This window comes from Mesoplodon mirus (genome assembly GCF_964341445.2).
Source record: "Mesoplodon mirus genome assembly, chromosome: 8".
Classification (NCBI taxonomy): Eukaryota; Metazoa; Chordata; class Mammalia; order Artiodactyla; family Ziphiidae; genus Mesoplodon; species Mesoplodon mirus.
This window is the reverse complement of record NC_138984.1, coordinates 3,645,667-3,664,223: the sequence shown is the minus strand read 5'-3', so window position 1 is coordinate 3,664,223 and position 18,557 is coordinate 3,645,667. Positions and strand designations below refer to the sequence as shown.

The 18,557-nt window shown below is 39.4% G+C and overlaps 1 long non-coding RNA gene across 1 annotated transcript in view; it reads right to left on the bottom strand.

Moving 5' to 3' along the window:
- Positions 1–4,014: 4,014 nt before the first annotated feature.
- The window catches only part of LOC309809611, a 28,971-nt gene continuing 14,428 nt past the window's right edge, over positions 4,015–18,557 (bottom strand). Inside the window, exon 3 of the long non-coding RNA XR_014294885.1 lies at positions 4,015–5,103. This is a non-coding gene — a long non-coding RNA (uncharacterized lncRNA). The remainder of the gene's footprint in view (positions 5,104–18,557) is intronic.

The following is an 18,557-nucleotide window of genomic DNA, read 5'->3' as shown; positions in this document are numbered from 1 at the left end:
ACTGAAAGTAAGGGGATGGAAAAAGATATTCCATGCAAATGGAAACCAAAAGAAAGCTGGAGTAGCAATTCTCATATCAGACAAAATAGACTTTAAAATAAAGACTACTGGAAGAGACAAAGAAGGACACTACATAATGATCGGGGGATTGATCCAAGAAGAAGATATAACAATTGTAAATATTTATGCACCCAACATAGGAGCACCTCAATACATAAGGCAAATACTAACAGCCATAAAAGGAGAAATTGACAGTAACACAATCATAGTAGGGGACTTTAACACCCCACTTTCACCAATGGACAGATCATCCAAAATGAAAATAAATAAGGAAACACAAGCTTTAAATGATTCATTAAACACAATGGACTTAATTGATATTTATAGGACATTTCATCCAAAAACAACAGAATACACATTTTTCTCAAGTGCTCATGGAACATTCTCCAGGATAGATCATATCTTGGGTCACAAATCAAGCCTTGGTAAATTTAAGAAAATTGAAATTGTATCAAGTATCTTTTCCGACCACAATGCTATGAGACTAGATATCAATTACAGGAAAAGAGCTGTAAAAAATACAAACACATGGAGGCTAAACAATACACTACTTAATAACGAAGTGATCACTGAAGAAATCAAAGAGGAAATTAAAAAATACCTAGAAACAAATGACAATGGAGACACAACGACCCAAAACCTATGGGATGCAGCAAAAGCAGTTCTAAGAGGGAAGTTTATAGCAATACAATCCCACCTTAAGAAACAGGAAACATCTCGAATAAACAACCTAACCTTGCACCTAAAGCAATTAGAGAAAGAAGAACAAAAACATCCCAAAGTTAGCAGAAGGAAAGAAATCACAAAAATCAGGTCAGAAATAAATGAAAAAGAAATGAAGGAAACGACAGCAAAGATCAATAAAACTAAAAGCTGGTTCTTTGAGAAGATAAACAAAATTGATAAACCATTAGCCAGACTCATCAAGAAAAAAAGGGAGAAGACTCAAATCAATAGAATTAGAAATGAAAAAGGAGAAGTAACAACTGACACTGCAGAAATACAAAAGATCATGAGAGATTACTACAAGCAACTCTATGCCAATAAAATGGACAACCTGGAAGAAATGAACAAATTCTTAGAAATGCACAACCTGCCAAGACTGAATCAGGAAGAAATAGAAAATATGAACAGACCAATCACAAGCACTGAAATTGAAACTGTGATAAAAAATCTTCCAACAAACAAAAGCCCAGGACCAGATGGCTTCACAGGTGAATTCTATCAAGCATTTAGAGAAGAGCTAACACCTATCCTTCTCAAACTCTTCCAAAATATAGCAGAGGGGGGAACACTCCCAAACTCATTCTACGAGACCACCATCACCTTGATACCAAAACCAGACAAGGATGTCACAAAGAAAGAAAACTACAGGCCAATATCACTGATGAACATAGATGCAAAAATCCTCAACAAAATACTAGCAAACAGAATCCAACAGCACATTAAAAGGATCATACACCATGATCAAGTGGGGTTTATTCCAGGAATGCAAGGATTCTTCAACATACGCAAATCAATCAACGTGATACACCATATTAACAAACTGAAGGAGAAAAACCATATGATCATCTCAATAGAGGCAGAGAAAGCTTTTGACAAAATTCAACACCCATTTATGATAAAAACCCTGCAGAAAGTAGGCATAGAGGGAACTTTCCTCAGCATAATAAAGGCCATATATGACAAACCCACAGCCAGCATCGTCCTCAATGGTGAAAAACTGAAACCATTTCCACTAAGATCAGGAACAAGACAACGTTGCCCACTCTCACCAGTCTTATTCAACATAGTTTTGGAAGTTTTAGCCACAGCAATCAGAGAAGAAAAGGAAATAAAAGGAATCCAAATTGGAAAAGAAGAAGTAAAGCTGTCACTGTTTGCAGATGACATGATACTATACATAGAGAATCCTAAAGATGCTACCAGAAAACTAATAGAGCTAATCAATGAATTTGGTAAAGTTGCCGGATACAAAATTAATGCACAGAAATCTCTGGCATTCCTATATACTGATGATGAAAAATCTGAAAGTGAAATCATGGAAACACTCCCATTTATCATTGCAACAAAAAGAATAAAATATCTAGGAATAAACCTACCTAAGGAGACAAAAGACCTGTATGCAGAAAATTATAAGACACTGATGAAAGAAATTAAAGATGATACAAATAGATGGAGAGATGTACCATGTTCTTGGATTGGAAGAATCAACATTGTGAAAATGACTCTACTACCCAAAGCAATCTACAGATTCAATGCAATCCCTATCAAACTGCCACTGGCATTTTTCACAGAACTAGAGCAAAAAATTTCAGAATTTGTATGGAAACACAAAAGACCCCGAATAGCCAAAGCAATCTTGAGAACGAAAAATGGAGCTGGAGGAATCAGGCTCCCTGACTTCAGACTATACTACAAAGCTACAGTAATCAAGACAGTATGGTACTGGCACAAAAACAGAAAGATAGATCAATGGAACAGGATAGAAAGCCCAGAGATAAACCCACGGACATATGGTCACCTTATCTTTGATAAAGGAGGCAGGAATGTACAGTGGAGAAAGGACAGTCTCTTCAATAAGTGGTGCTGGGAAAACTGGATAGGGACATGTAAAAGTATGAGATTAGATCACTCCCTAACACCATACACAAAAATAAGCTCAAAATGGATTAAAGACCTAAATGTAAGGCCAGAAACTATCAAACTCTTAGAGGAAAACATAGGCAGAACACTCTATGACATAAATCACAGCAAGATCCTTTTTGACCCACCTCCTAGAGAAATGGAAATAAAAACAAAAATAAACACATGGGACCTAATGAAACTTAAAAGCTTTTGCACAGCAAAGGAAACCATGAACAAGACCAAAAGACAACACTCAGAAGGGGAGAAAATATTTGCAAATGAAGCAACTGACAAAGGATTAATCTCCAAAATTTATAAGCAGCTCAGGCAGCTCAATAACAGAAAAACAAACAACCCAATCCAAAAATGGGCAGAAGACCTAAATAGACATTTCTCCACAGAAGATATACAGACTGCCAACAAACACATGAAAGGATGCTCAACATCTTTACTCATTAGAGAAATGCAAATCAAAACTACAATGAGATATCATCTCACACCAGTCAGAATGGCCATCATCAAGAAATCTAGAAACAATAAATGCTGGAGAGGGTGTGGAAAAAAGGGAACACTCTTGCACTGCTGGTGGGAATGTGAATTGGTACAGCCACTATGGAGAACGGTATGGAGGTTCCTTAAAAAACTACAAATAGAACTACCATATGACCCAGCAATCCCACTACTGGGCATATACCCTGAGAAAACCATAATTCAAAAAGAGACATGTACCAAAATGTTCATAGCAGCCCTATTTACAATAGCCCGGAGATGGAAACAACCTAAGTGTCCATCATCGGATGAATGGGTAAAGAAGATGTGGCACATATATACAAAGGAATATTACTCAGCCATAAAAAGAAATGAAATTGAGCTATTTGTAATGAGGTGGATGGACCTAGAGTCTGTCATACAGAGTGAAGTAAGTCAGAAAGAGAAAGACAAATATTGTATGCTGACACATATATATGGAATTTAAGAAAAAAAAATGTCATGAAGAACCTAGGGGTAAGACAGGAATCAAGACACAGACCTACTAGAGAATGGACTTGAGGATATGGGGAGGGGGAAGGGTAAGCTGTGACAAAGTGAAAGAGCGGCATGGACATATATACACTACCAAACGTAAGGTAGATAGCTAGTGGGAAGCAGCCGCATAGCACAGGGAGATCAGCTCGGTGCTTTGTGACCGCCTGGAGGGGTGGGATAGGGAGGGTGGGAGGGAGACGCAAAAGAGAGGGGATATGGGAACATATGTATATGTATAACTGATTTAATTTGTTATAAAGCAAAAATAAAATAAAAAAAAAGAAAAAAGAAAAAAGAAAAATTCCGTGTCATGAAAAAGAACTAAGATGTAATCCAATTTGAGCAAAGTCTTGAGCTGGACAGGAGCACACTGAGGAGGATGACAAGGAAGCCACGTCTCCCTTTATCTGAAAGTAATTTTGACAGATAAAATTCCCTTTTCATCAAAGGGCATGAGCTTGACTCACTTCTGTAATGCTACTTACAGTTTTTGTTAAAAAACAAAACCAAAAAAGCAAGCCACCCCAAATAACCTTAAGTTTCAACTCAGCCTTAAAATCAAGACATTTCTGAATTGCAATGACAGCCACCTTCTAAAGTGCTACAAGAGGCACTGTGTCCCCTACACTGTGTTGTTTTTCTTCACAGCGATCCTATGACACAGGATGGTTCTCTCTTTCCGTGCAAAGGAAAATGGTGCTCAGAAGGGTTCATGCATTTGCTGCAGGTCACACAAGTTTACAATTGAAATTATACTGAACATAAAGCTTAATGATTGAATTTTATATTTTGCTGAACTCCCCAAAACATCACAAAAATGTTGCTAATAAAGCAAAACTACGATTATTGGGGCTTACTGCAGAAAGGGGGAACACACTTGGCCAGTGTCTCAGCAGTGATTGCGGGGAGTGAGAGCAGGACACCCACGGGCCAGTAGGGTCTGGGTGAGGCAGACTTTTTGAGGCAGGAAACTGACTGGGTCTAGACAAAGTCTGTGACACAGTGACTTCACGATGATGGACATGGTAGGCAAGACTCTTGAAGCAAGTCTTGAGAAGTAAACTGGTGTTTATAAGTGCGTTGTTTAAGTGAGCAGAGTGTTGTCTCAGATAAATTGATCTTCAGGATGTTTCTGAAGCAAAGAGCAAAGTTACTGGTGGGTGTATTTTATCTTTCATGGGCATAGGCAGAGCAAATCATGAGATCATGTTGACACAGGTGGTCGGTTCTCATCTTAAAAGCCTAATCTTCTAAAAACCATTTGAAGTAACAAGATGCGGCGTGAAAATGGTATTCTTTTTCTCCATCTTTCATTTTATGTTGTATTCAAACTATTGCAAGACGTTTCACTATTGAGGCTGGGTTTGGTTAGCAGAGGTCTCACTGATGCTAAAGAAGGTACAGGAGGTAATTTGAAGTAACATGAGCAGGAAAAATCTAACACAAGTCTCTCTCCGACCCTCCTTTTCCCTCCCACCGCCCTCCCAACACCTTTCTTCCCCATGATTTATCCTGCATCTCCTACTTCAGCTCTTGTCCCATTTTTGCTCCTATTTGGCAACAACCAGTTCTGGCTCAAGTTCCACCTAATAACTAAAGTGTCACTTGAGAGCTCACATGGTGGCCTTTCCTAGATGCCTGGGGTAAAGGAGATGGGATGGGGTGAAGGAGAGAAGTACCCCGAACTCACCATGGCACCTACCTTCAAAACTAATGATTAACATCACTGTTTTATTTTATTTTATTTTATTTTATTTTATTTATCTCTAATGTTTTTATTAGAAGTACTTCTCCAAAGGATAAACAATTATGAGTTACATGCATTTTCTTACCCACAGATTAATAATTCATTTTTTTCATTTAGGTACATTTAAGTTCCCACCAAGTTAAACTCCTAGGGACATCAATTCCTTTCTTCATATGCTTTCATAATTTCAGGGTTAAAATTAAAAGAAGTTTTCTGTGCTCTCTCAAGAGTGAAGTGATCTTAAGAATTTCTATAACCCAAGAAAACTGTACTATCTTAAAAACAGCCATAAAGATAGATGGCTATTTTCCCCTTAAAGGCAGAACATATTTTATGCCTATTTATTCATTGATACTATTTGTATATTTGTATTCACTTAAAAATAATTTATGTAAAGTTTATTTCTCATTCAAATGAGAAAATCTGTTTGGCTCCTGGAAATAAATGAACTCAACATTTTCATTAACTCCTCCAAAAAGATCTATTTTTTTTCCTGAAGTTTTCAAACCTAACTTTCTCAAGTGTCCCTCTCCCTGGCTTTCAAAAACTCAGAGATAACATATATGATACTCTAAAGGTTGCATTATGTGCACTTCACAATGAGCTCCTAGAGTTAAAGCTGAGCAGAGGTTCCCTGACCTTGTCTCAATGAGATGCCGGCAAAAGTCTGGTGGACGCCATTTCCACTTCCTTGCATTTCTTATCTCTCCATCTAGACATTTGAGGGTTAGTGTCACGATTGAACCATCTATGCCCTCCATCTGGGCAGCCTGGGGAAGTTGCCAACTATCTAGGGCTTCTCCCTCTATTCACACCCTGAGTTCTCTCCACTGAGGCACACACATTCTTGACATCTTACTCTTTTTTTTTTTTTTTAGATCCTCTTTACATGGTCACCTTTATTGTTTTTGTTTTTGTTTTTTTAACATCTTTATTGGAGTATAATTGCTTTACAATGGTGTGTTAGTTTCTGCTTTATAACAAAGTGAATCAGCTATACATATACATATATCCCCATATATCCTCCCTCTTGCGTCTCCCTATCCCACCCCTCTAGGTGGTCACAAAGCACTGAGCTGATCTCCCTGCGCTATACGGCTGCTTCCTACTGGCTATCTATTTTACATTTGGTAGTGTATATATAAGTCCATGCCACTCTCTCACTTCATCCCAGCTTACCCTTCCCTGTCCCGTGTCCTCAAGTCCATTCTCTACGTCTGCAACTTTATTCCTGTCCTGACCCTAGGTTCTTCATAACCTTTTTTTTTTCTTTTTTTTAGATTCCATATATATGTGTTAGCATACGGTATTTGTTTTTCTCTTTCTGACTTACTTCACTCTGTATGACAGACTCTAGGTCCATCCACCTCATTATAAATAACTCAATTTCATTTCTTTTTATGGCTGAGTAATATTCCATTGTATATATGTGCCACATCTTCTTTATCCATTCATCTTCGATGAACACTTAGGTTGCTTCCATTGACATCTTACTCTTACTCTCTTTAAAGGTCTCTGCATTTTGACTTGGATATATTTTTCCATTGCCACCTCCTAATTACAGTCTTGTATTTTAAATCCTGAAGTTCCCCAGGTTATTGTTCATGCTCTGGGCACCAGGATACAGATTCTAGAGATCTTATTTCCTGTTTCTTAGCTCTTTCTCATCTTTTTCTCTCCTGAATAACCATATGACTTTTGCCCTTCTGGTCCAACTTCCAAGGCTTCTGCTTGTATCAGAAACCCACTCTGGCACAAGAAAATGGTAACAGGGGGCTCTCAAGCTTGATAAAAGGCTGCAGAACCAGACCCAAGAGAAAATAAGAGAGGCACACAGCCAGCATTTTACCAGGAGCTGCCCGCTTGTATGAGGCTGGGGACAGTGGGTACCACCATGCTTGGTTTGGCGCTGCTGTGGTGGCCTTTCATTGCTGCAGCTAGGACAGCTCATTATGCAAAGCTCCAGGTGAAGTCACCTAGTTTGCTGTCTCTCACTGGCTGCCTGTAAAGTGTGAGGTGGGGTGCTGCTTCCCATCTATCTAAAACATCCCCCCAAATATTTGGTAATTAGATATTGAAGAGCCTCAGTAAGAAATCCTCACTATAACAACATGAAAATGGATGTGTACAGTTGTCTAAGCATTTCTGCCACATTCTTGCCTGAGGATGCTCCATATGTAATTAATACCATTTCTAACTGTAATGTTAATACTTTCAGCCCTTAACTGCTCCCTACATCCCATCAGGCCATGAGTTTGGGGTTCCTTTGCTGGTAATTCTAAATATGTTTAAAAAATACAGAATGCACATGTACTGTAGGATCTCATTTTAGTAGGGAAAATAAGTCTATGTGTGAGTAGAGAAGAGAGAAACATTGTTATTTAATATGAAAACCTGTTTATAGCTATGTATTCCTTCTAATAAAAGCAACTATAGCCACATCTGCAGGAACATAAATCTCTAATAGCACCCCTTCTACTTGCAGATATTGGGAGAGAGAGCAAAGGGACAGGGGACCTTCTGATACCTGCCACCACTTCTGCACTGAGACTGAGAGAGATCCAGGTGGGCTATTGTTTAGCAGAGCATTAATGAGACTGAATGTATATGATAATATATATATAGTCCATATGAGTCCAAGCCAAATAGAGAAATTTTTGAGGGGAACTCAAGGGGAAGGGACCCTAAAAGCAGAACAAGTTGAAGTCTTTAGGAGAGAGGAAGCTAAGCAACACAACAATGTATAAAATTCCTCAGTTGTTTGTTGATTAGTAAATCTGCTAGTCTCACAGATGCCTTGTGTAGGTGGAAAGAGTGAGTGAAAATGGAGGGGGAAAAGCTGTGAAACATTTAAAACTATACAGTTTACATAAATTAAAAATACATGTGCATGATTCAAAAGTACACGTTTTGTAATAACACATGCCACAAAAAAAGATCTGATTTAGAAGGAAGTACAATAGAATGATTTTACTAACAGGAAAGGGGAGCAGCAGAAACATTAGTAAGTAAAAAGAACGGATGGATAGAGAGGTAGACAGATAGATAGATAGATGATCGATAGATAGGCAGACAAAGGTAGATGCATGGATGGATGGATAGATGGATGGATGAATGATGATGATTGGATGAATGGCTGATGGATGGGTAGATGCAGAGATAGATAGGTAGATAGATAACGGATAGATGCATAGACGGAAAGACAGGCAGATGGGTGACTTAGCAGGGACCACAGATGATAATGATCCATGAACTAAAGAGTCCAATTAACTCAGCTTTTGCACCTGAGGCTTAAGGAAAAAAATTAGTATGTTTGGGATAACAAAGCAATCATCATTTTCTGAAGTAACTGGGAGAAAACTGAGCTAAAAAACAAAGGGAGGCTTCCCTGGTGGTGCAGTGGTCGAGAGTCCGCCTGCCGATGCAGGGGACGCGGGTTCGTGCCCCGGTCCAGGAAGATCCCACATGCCGCGGAGCGGCTGGGCCCGTGAGCCATGGCCGCTGAGCCTGCGCATCCGGAGCCTGTGCTCCGCAACGGGAGAGGCCACAACAGTGAGAGGCCCACGTACTGCAAAAAACAAACAAACAAACAAACAAAAACAAACAAAGGGGACAGGGGTGGGATAGGGAGGGTGGGAGGGAGATGCAAGAGGGAGGAGATATGGGAACATATGTATATGTATAGCTGATTCACTTCGTTATACAGCAGAAACTAACACACCATCGTAAAGCAATTAAACTCCACTAAAGATGTTTAAAAAAAAAAACAAAGGGGACTAAGAAAAAATGATACCCTATTTCCTTCCCTTATCAAATTCTCAGACTGGTTGGAAGGAATGTGGAATTCCCACCACATGTGGGATGAAGTCCCAGAAAATTTTATTTGAATCTTGAAAGACAAATTTCCTCATCTGACATCTGGTTTTCAGTCTGTATGTGTGTGTGAGTTTGGGTATGTAAGTATCTGCATATGCATTGAAGCAAAGCTTGAATGGAACATTTGAAACTGTTAGGAATGATTATTTCAGGAGGGGCAAGGTGTTGGGGGAAGGGTTCATTTTTATTTTATATCTGTTTTAAAATTCCTGAAGAACATGCATTACTTTTGTAGTAACTTCAAATCTACTCAGGGGATACATTCAGTTCTGGAAAGTATTTCTTCAATTTTGTGGCAGCGTTTGGATGTGGGTTTTATTGTATAATGATTTCTCATTGCCTTCACTCTCTGACCAGTAAAGAAAACGAAGAGCAGGGAAGAGACCAATTATTGGCATTTCAGCCGTCTGCCCATGGGTGGCTTTCTTTTACAAACCTAGACATTTTATCTTTAAAAAAATAGCCCTAAACTCCTAATTTATCCTTCCCCCCTTTCCCCTTTGGTAACCATAACTTTGTTTCCTATGTCGGTGGGTCTCTTTCTGTTTCATAAATGAGTTCATTTGTATTTTTTTTTTTTTAGATTCCACATATAAGTGATATCATATGATATTTGTCTTTCTCTGCCTGGCTTACTTCACTTAGTATGATAATTTCTAGGTCTAATCTTTGGGATTAACATATACACACTCCTATATATAAAATAGATAACCAACAAGGACCTACTATATAGCACAGGGAACTATACTCAATATTTTGTAATAACCTATAAGGGAAAATAATCTAAAAAAGAAATATATATATATATAAAACTGAATCACTGTGCCATACACCTGAAATTAACACATTGTAAATCAACTATACTTCAGTTTTAAAAAAAATAGCCCTGTGGTGTTAGATTCTAGCTGTTCAAGACATTTAATTATTCCCGAAATATACCATTTAATCAAACCACTCAAAATCATAGCACGATTTGAGCTGACACTATTGGGGTAATGAAAGTGAGGTTTTAAAGATCTCTCCCTTCAAAACTTCACAGACACAACCTTCTCCTTGAAAGGCACCAGGGTGAGGAAGCAGATTCTTGTACCCTCCAGGCATTTCTTCACACAGCGTGCTGATCCTATAAACTCAGTGGCTGGAATCTGTTTCCAATTTTCACTATTGCTTCCAACACTGAACTGAGAGCAGGAGGCCTCATGATCTCAGGATCCTGTGGGTTGGCCATTCAGGGTTAATACATGTCTCAATAAAGCAGTACCTCCCTCACTACAGACTAGTACAGACAGTCCTCTCAGACTGTTCCCATGCTCGCTTTCCAGACCACATCCAGGCTCGCACGGCAAAAGCAGCACGAGCCGTCTCCCTGGGCTTCTCCCTCCTACACATCAGCCAAGAGCCAACAATGCTCTGAACATCACAGACTTTGAGTCATAGAGCACAACCCTTACTAGCATACATCAGTGATGTTATGTACCACTACTTGGTGTCATTTGATAAATGAATTTTGTTAATGGAAATTTCAGATTTCTCTGAGCAAAATGTCATTGGCTTTGTGGCTTGTTGTGTAAGCATCTCAGGAATTGAGAAAGTCGCATCTGTCCAGCTAGGCGACTGCCTCCTGGAATAATGCCTCTCTGTTTTCAGTCTATTCTCTGTCTTTAGCTCCCCAAATTATCTATTTCATACCTAAAATACTGTCTTCATGCTTACTTATTAGAACACTCTCCCTCCTCAATAGTTATCAGTTAATTTATAGGAAAAGTCACTGTACTACATTGCTAACAAGTGATCTGAATTTTTTTTTTTAATTTATTTATTTTATTTATGGCTGTGTTGGGTCTTCGTTTCCGTGCGAGGGCTTTCTCTAGTTGTGGCAAGCGGGGGTCACTCTTCATCGCCATGTGCGGGCCTCTCACTATCGCGGCCTCTCTTGTTGCGGAGCACAGGCTCCAGACGCGCAGGCTCAGTAATTGTGGCTCACGGGCCCAGCCGCTCCACGGCATGCGGGATCCTCCCAGACCAGGGCTCGAACCCGTGTCCCCTGCACTGGCAGGCGGACTCTCAACCACTGCGCCACCATGGAAGCCCCGATCTGAAATTTTGATGGTTTCATGTCAGTGTTGAAAACATTTCATAACAGACCATAATGATAGAACACGAGAGGTCCAATACCCAGCATGGTCTTATGTATGTTGAACAACACGGCAAAGAAAGAGAATAGGGGTGAATTTTTGGCTTGGGGCATAATTTGGACATAGAATTCGTTACTATCTGTTTTAATTGTTTCAGAAGTTTCTGAAGGCAGAGGCAGAATTGGGTGCCAGGTGAGAGCAGAACATAATGTTGGGTCTTACTCCCAGGGAAGCTTGGGGACACAGCTGGTACCCTTGGGATCACTGGTGTTAAGCCCCTGAGTGTCAAGAGAGCAAACCCAGGGGAGTTTGAGGGTGTCAGTGTGGCTAATAATTTCCTTCTCCCCACCTTCCCACCTTGGTCCATGGGGGTGGTCATTTCCGGCTCTCTGTCCTCACTGGAAGTGCCAGAGTTGGGGAAGGGATGAAGATTTCCCAGGTGTCCTGGCTCTGTTCTGCTTACCAGCTGGTCAAGTGGACTTCAAGTCTGAACTACAGACCCAGGGGCACAAAGTGTGGTCCAAGAAGCTCCCCTCAGGGCCTCCTCACCCAAGGTTCATCCTCCCCCTCATTGTCAACCAGAGGAGACCTGTGTCCTCAGGGGGTAAAGAAGGAGGTCACCAGGCATTTGCTCACACTAATGACGAGAGCTGTATCCCACCTGGCTTGGGATCCTGGTGTGGATCACTCCTGGAGGGGGTCACTGGAGCAGAGAAGGAGTGAATGGTAGGATTCAGATGTCAGAGCTCATTTCACACAACTGCCTGTTCAAGCACGTGGTCCAGGACCTGGAGGTTTTGGATGTTGACCATCTGTCTATACATCCCCAACAGAGACATGACTAACATCCTACGTGATTCTACATCCTGAGGTCAAGAAATACAAGCACAGGAATGGAAAGTTTATTGGTTGACCCAGGAGCCTGAAACTTCACAACAGCTGCTCTACTTGCGAGTAAAACTTGGGGAGTGACATGTGAGCCACACATGTCCAGCATCTAGCTGACCAGCCCTGTCTTTTTCCCATGGCTTCTGGGTTCCAAAGGCAGCAAGAGAAGACAAACCATCATGGATATTTTTCAAGCTGCTACTTATGTCCTACTTGCTTGTGACCCATTGGCTAAAACAAGCTGCATGATTAAAGGGAGAGAGAAATAGACTCTACCTCTTAATGAGGAGGGGCTGCAAAGCTTTGCAACCATATTTTTTTCTTTTTTAATTGAAATATAGTTGACATACAATTTTATGTTAGTTTCAGGTGTACTACATAATGATTTGATATTTGCATACATTACGTTATGAAATGGTCACCACAAAAAGTCTAGTATCCATCTGTCCCCATACAAAGTTATTACAATATTATTATTGACCATATTTCTTATGCTGTATGTTACATCCCTGTGACTTATTTATTATATAACTGGGGGTTTCCACTTCTTAATCCCCTTCACCTATTTCACTCCTACCCCCAACCCTCCCTTCTGGCAACCACCTGTTTGTTCTATCTATGAGTCTGTTTTCATTTCATTTTGTTTTGTTTTTTAGATTCCACGTATAGATGAGATCATGCAGTATTTGCCTTTTTCTGACTTGTTTCACTTAGCATAATACCCTCTAGATCCATCCATGTTGTTGCAAATGGCAAAATTTCATTTTTTTCATGGCCAAGTAATATTTCATTGTATATATATCATGTCTTCTTTATCCATTCTTCTGTCAATAGACATTTAGGTTGCTTCCATATATTGGCTATTGTAAATAGTGGAAATAGACATTATAACTCAAATTAAAGTTTTATCTTCCAGTAAATACCCAGAAGTAAACTAGCTGGATCACACAGGAGTTCTATTTTTAGTTTTTGAGGAAATTCCATACTGTTTTCCATAGTGGCTGCATCAATTTACAAACCCACCAAGAGTGCACGAGGGTACCCTTTCCTCCACATTCTCATCAACATTTGTTATTTGTTGTCTTTGTGATAACAGCCATTTTGACAGGGGTGAGGTGGTATCTCATTGTGGTTTTGATTTGCATTTTCCTGATGACTAGTGATGTTGAACATCTTTTCATGTGTCTGTTGGCCATCTGCATGTCTTCTTTGGAAAAAATGTCTATTCAGATCCTCTGACTCTTTTTAAATCAGGTTGTTTGTTTTCTTGATGTTGAGTTATATGAGTTTGTTGTATATTTTGGATATCAACCTCTTATCAGATATTTCATTTGAAAATATCTTCTCTCATTCAGTAGGCTGCCTTTTCATTTTGTTGATAGTTTCTTTCACTGTGCAAAAGCTCTTTAGTTTGCTGTAGTTCCCTTTGTTTTTTGGGGTTTTTTAAAAATTTGTATTGGAGTATAGTTACCTTACAATGTTGTGTTAGTTTCTGCTGTACAGCAAAGTGAATATAGCTATATGTATACATATATCCCCTCTTTTTTGGATTTCCTTCCTATTTAGGTCACTGCAGAGCATTGAGTAGAGTTCCTTGTGCTATACAGTAGGTTCTCATTAGTTATCTATTTTATACATAGAATCAATAGTGTATATATGTCAGTCCCAATCTCCCAATTCATCCCATCCACCCCCCCTTTCTCCCTTTGGTATCCATACATTTGTTCTCTACATCTGTGTCTCTATTTCTGCTTTGCAAGTAAGTTCATCTGTACCATTTTTCTAGATTCCACATATAAGAGATATTATATGATATTTGTTTTTCTCTTTCTGACTTACGTCACTCTGTATGACATACTTTTGTTTTAGTTTCCCTTGTTTAAGGAGACAGATCAAAAAAGAAGTATTGCTTAGATCAAGGTAAAAGAGTACACTGCCTATGTTTTCTTCTAGGAGTTTTATGGTTTCAGGTCTTACATTTAGGTCTTTAATATATTTTGAGTTTATTTTTGTATATGGTGTGAGAAAGTAGTCCAGTTTGACTCTTTTACATGTAGCTGTCCAATTTTCCCAACACCATTTATTGAAGAGGCTGTCATTTCCCCATTGTATATTCTTGCCTTCTTTGTCATAGATTAATTGTCCACATAAGTATAGGTTCATTTCTGGGCTCTCTATTCGATTTCATTGATCTATATATTTGTTTTTGTGCCAGTGCCATACTGTTTTGATTACTATAGCTTTGCAGTATAGTTTGAAAACAAAGAGAGTGATACCTTCAGTTTTGTTCTTATTTCTCAAAATTGTTTTGGCTATTTGGGGTCCATTATGTTTCCATACAAATTTTATAATTTTTTCCCTAGCTCTGTGAAAAATGCCATTGGTATTTTGTTAGGTATTGCAGTGAATCTGAAGACTGTCATCGGTAGCATGGTCATTTTAACAATATTCATTCTTCCAATCCATAAGCACAATATATCTTTTCATTTGTTTGAGTCATCTTCAATTTCTTTTACCGGTATCTTTTAGTTTTCCAGGTACAAGTCTTTGACCTCCTTGGTTTGACTTATTCCTAGGTATTTTATTCTTTTTGATGCAATTATAAATAGGATTGCTTTCTTAATTTCTTTTTCTGATAGTTCATTGTTAGTGTATAAAAACATAACAGATTTCTGCATATTAATTTTGTATACTGCAACTTTACTGAATTCATTTATTAGTTCTAATTGATTTGGGTGGCATCTTTGGTGGATTTTTTATATATAGTATATCATGCTATCTGCAAACATAACATTTTAACTCTTCCTTTCCAATTTGGATTCCTTTTATTTCTTTTCCGTGTTGGACTGCTGTGGCTAGGACTTCCAATACTATGTTGAGTAAAATTGAAAAGAATGGACATCCTTATCTTGTTCCTGATCTTAAAGGAAATGCTTTCAGTTTTTCATAATTGAGTATGATGTTGGCTGTAGGTCTGCCATATATGGCTTTTATTATGTTGAGGTATATTCCCTCTATCCCCACTTTGTTGAAAGTTTTTGTCATAAATGGATGTTGAATTTTGTCAAAAGATTTTTCTGCATCTATTGAGATGATCATTTGATTTTTATTCTTCAGTTTGTTAATGTGGTGTATCACATTGATTGATTTGTGGATATTGAATCATTCTTGATCTCTAGGATAAATCCCAATTAATCATGTTGTATGATCCTTTTAATGTATTGTCAAATTCAGTTTGCTAATATTTTCTTGAGGATTTTCGCCTCTATGTTCATCAGTAATATTGGCCTGTCATTTTCTTTTTTAAAAAAAATAAATTTATTTATTTTATTTATTTTATTTTTGGCTGCATTGTGTCTTCATTGCTGCATGCGGGCTTTCTCTAGTTGTGGTGAGCAGCAGCTACTCTTCACTGCAGTGCGTGGGTTTCTCATTGCTGTGGCTTTTCTTCTTGTGGAGCATGGACTCTAGATGCACAGGCTTCAGTAGTTGTGACTTGTGGGTTCTAGAGCACAGGCTCAGTAGTTGTGGCTCATGGGCTTATTTGCTCTGCGGCATGTGGGATCTTCCTGGACCAGGGCTCAAACCTGTGTCCCCTGCATTGGCAGGTGGATTCTTAACCACTGTGCCACCAGGGAAGCCCCTGTCATTTTCTTTTTTTGTGGAGTCTCTGGTTTTTGTATCAGGGTGAGAGTAGCCTTGTAAAATGAGTTCAGAAGTGTTCCTTCCTCTGCAATTTTTTTGGAATAGTTTGAGGAGAGGTGTTAAGTCTCCTCTAAATATTTGGTAGAATTCACCCATGAAGACATCTGGTCCTGGATTTTTGTTTATTGGAAGTTTTAAAATCACTAGTACAATTTCATTACTGGTAATTGTTCTGTACATATATTCTATTTCTTCCTGGTTCAGTTTTGAGAGGTTGTATATTTCATACATTTCACATTTCTAGTTGTGGCCTTTTCTTTTTCACTTAGAGAAATCCCTTTAACATTTCTTGTAAAGCTGGTTTGGTGATGTTCAACTCTTTTACCTTTTGCTTGTCTGTAAAACTTTTGATCTCTCCATCAAATCTGAATGATAGTCTTTCCAAGTAGAACGTTCTTGTTTGTAGGGTTTTTTTCCTTTCATCACTTTGAATATCTCATGCCACTCCATTCTGGCCTGCAGAATTTCTGCTGAAAAGTCAGCTGATGGTCTTATGGGAGCTCCTTTGTCCTTAGCTAGTTGTTTTTCTCTTATTGCTTTCAAGATTCTCCCTTTATCTTTAATTCTTGACATTTTAATTATAATGTATTTTGGGGTGGGCCTCTTTGAGTTCATTTTGTTTGGAATTTTCTGTCTTTCCTAGAACTGGATGTCTGTTTCCTTCCCCAGGTTAGGGAGGTTTTCAGCCAGTATTTTTTCAAATAAGTTCTCTGCCCCCTTTTCTCTCTCTTCTCCTTCGGGAACCCCTATACTGTGAATGTTATTGTGTTTGCTATTGTCCCAAAGATCTCTTAAAATATCCTCATTTTTAAAAATTCTTTTTTCTTATTTCTATTCAGCTTGGGTGATTTCCCCTACTCTGTCTTCCAGTTCACTGATCTGTTCCTCTGTATCATTAATCTGCTCTTGATTGCTTCTAATGTATTTTTTAATTTCACTAATTGTATTCTTCAGCTCTGTTTTGTTCTTTTTTATATTTTACAACTCTGTTGAAATTCTCACTGTGTTCATCCATTCTTCTTCCAAGTTCTTTGAGCATCATTTTGATCATTATCTTGAATTCTTTATCAGGTAGATTGCCTACCTCCACTCTGTTCAGACCTTTTTCTAAGGTTTTGTCTTGTTCCTTCATTTGGAACATATTCCTCGGTCTCCTTATTTGCCTAATTCTCTTTGTTTATTTCTATGTATTAGGTAGGTTGGTTATGTTTCCCAAGCTTGGAAAAGTGACCTTATGTAGGACATGTCCTGTGGTGCCCAGCAGCACACTTCCTTCTGATCAGCAGAGCTCTATGCTCTAGGCGTGTCCCCTATGTGGGCTGCATGGGCCTTCTGTTGTGGAGAGTCCAACTACTGTGAGTGTTCTGGTACACTGGGCTGGCCCCTGGCCAGGTTGGCTGCCAAGCTCTGCCTCTGGCCCACTAGTGGGTGGAACCGGGTCCCAGCATGGCTGATTGTGCAGCCTGGGGGTGCTCAGGGCTGATGCCAGCCTGCTGGTGGGTGTCTGCTACATGGTCCAGGGGTTCCAGGACTGGTGCCAGCCCACTGATGGATAGGTAAGCCCCTGGTCCTAGTAGGCTAGAAAGAGGATTTCAAAATGGTGTTTGCCAGCACCAGTGTCATCACAGAGGAACAAGCACCCAAAAACGGTTGTTGCAGGCATCTATGTCCCCAGGAGGAGTCCGAGTTGCCCCCTGCCTCTCTGGGACACTCTCTAAGATCAGCAAGTGGGTCTGACCCAGGCTCCTTTCAAACTACTGCCTCTGCGCTGGGACTAGGAGCATGTGAGGTTTTGTGCATGCCCTTTAAGTATAGAGTCGCTATTTCCTATAGAATGAAGTCTCTATTTCCTACAGCCCTCCAGCTCTCCTGTTCTCAAGCTCTGCTGGCCTTCAAAGCCAGATGTTGTGAAAGCTCATCTTCCCAGTGCAGGATCCACAGGCTGGGGAGCCTGACGTGGGGCTCAACCCCTCAATCCTTGGGGAGAACCTCTGCAATTGTAACTATCCTCCTATTTGTGGTCGCCTACCTGGTGGTATGGATCTTGACTATACTGTGTCTCTTCCCCTCCTATTCATCTCACTGTGATTCCTTTTATAGATCTTTAGTTGTGGAAACTCTTTTCTGCTAGTCTTCAGGCTGTTCTCATAGATAGTGGCCCCATAAATAGTTGTAATTTTGGTGTACTCACAGGAGGTGAGCTCAGGGTCTCCCTACCCTGCCATCTTGGTCATACCTCCTCAACCATAGTTTTTTCAATCAACTAGAGTCGTAAAAGCAAAATATTCCAAAAAGACCTCCTAGAATATTTACAGAGCCCTGAAAACACTTTCTTGTACCCTTGTAATGAGTAGCCCATGTGAGGGTGAACTTCTTAGCTGAAAGAGAATAAGCACATTTTGTTGATGCTCCTGTGATGCTGGGATTTACAATCAAATAATAAGGATTAAATCGTATTTACACTCAGGTGTTCCAGTGTGGTTGTTTGCCAA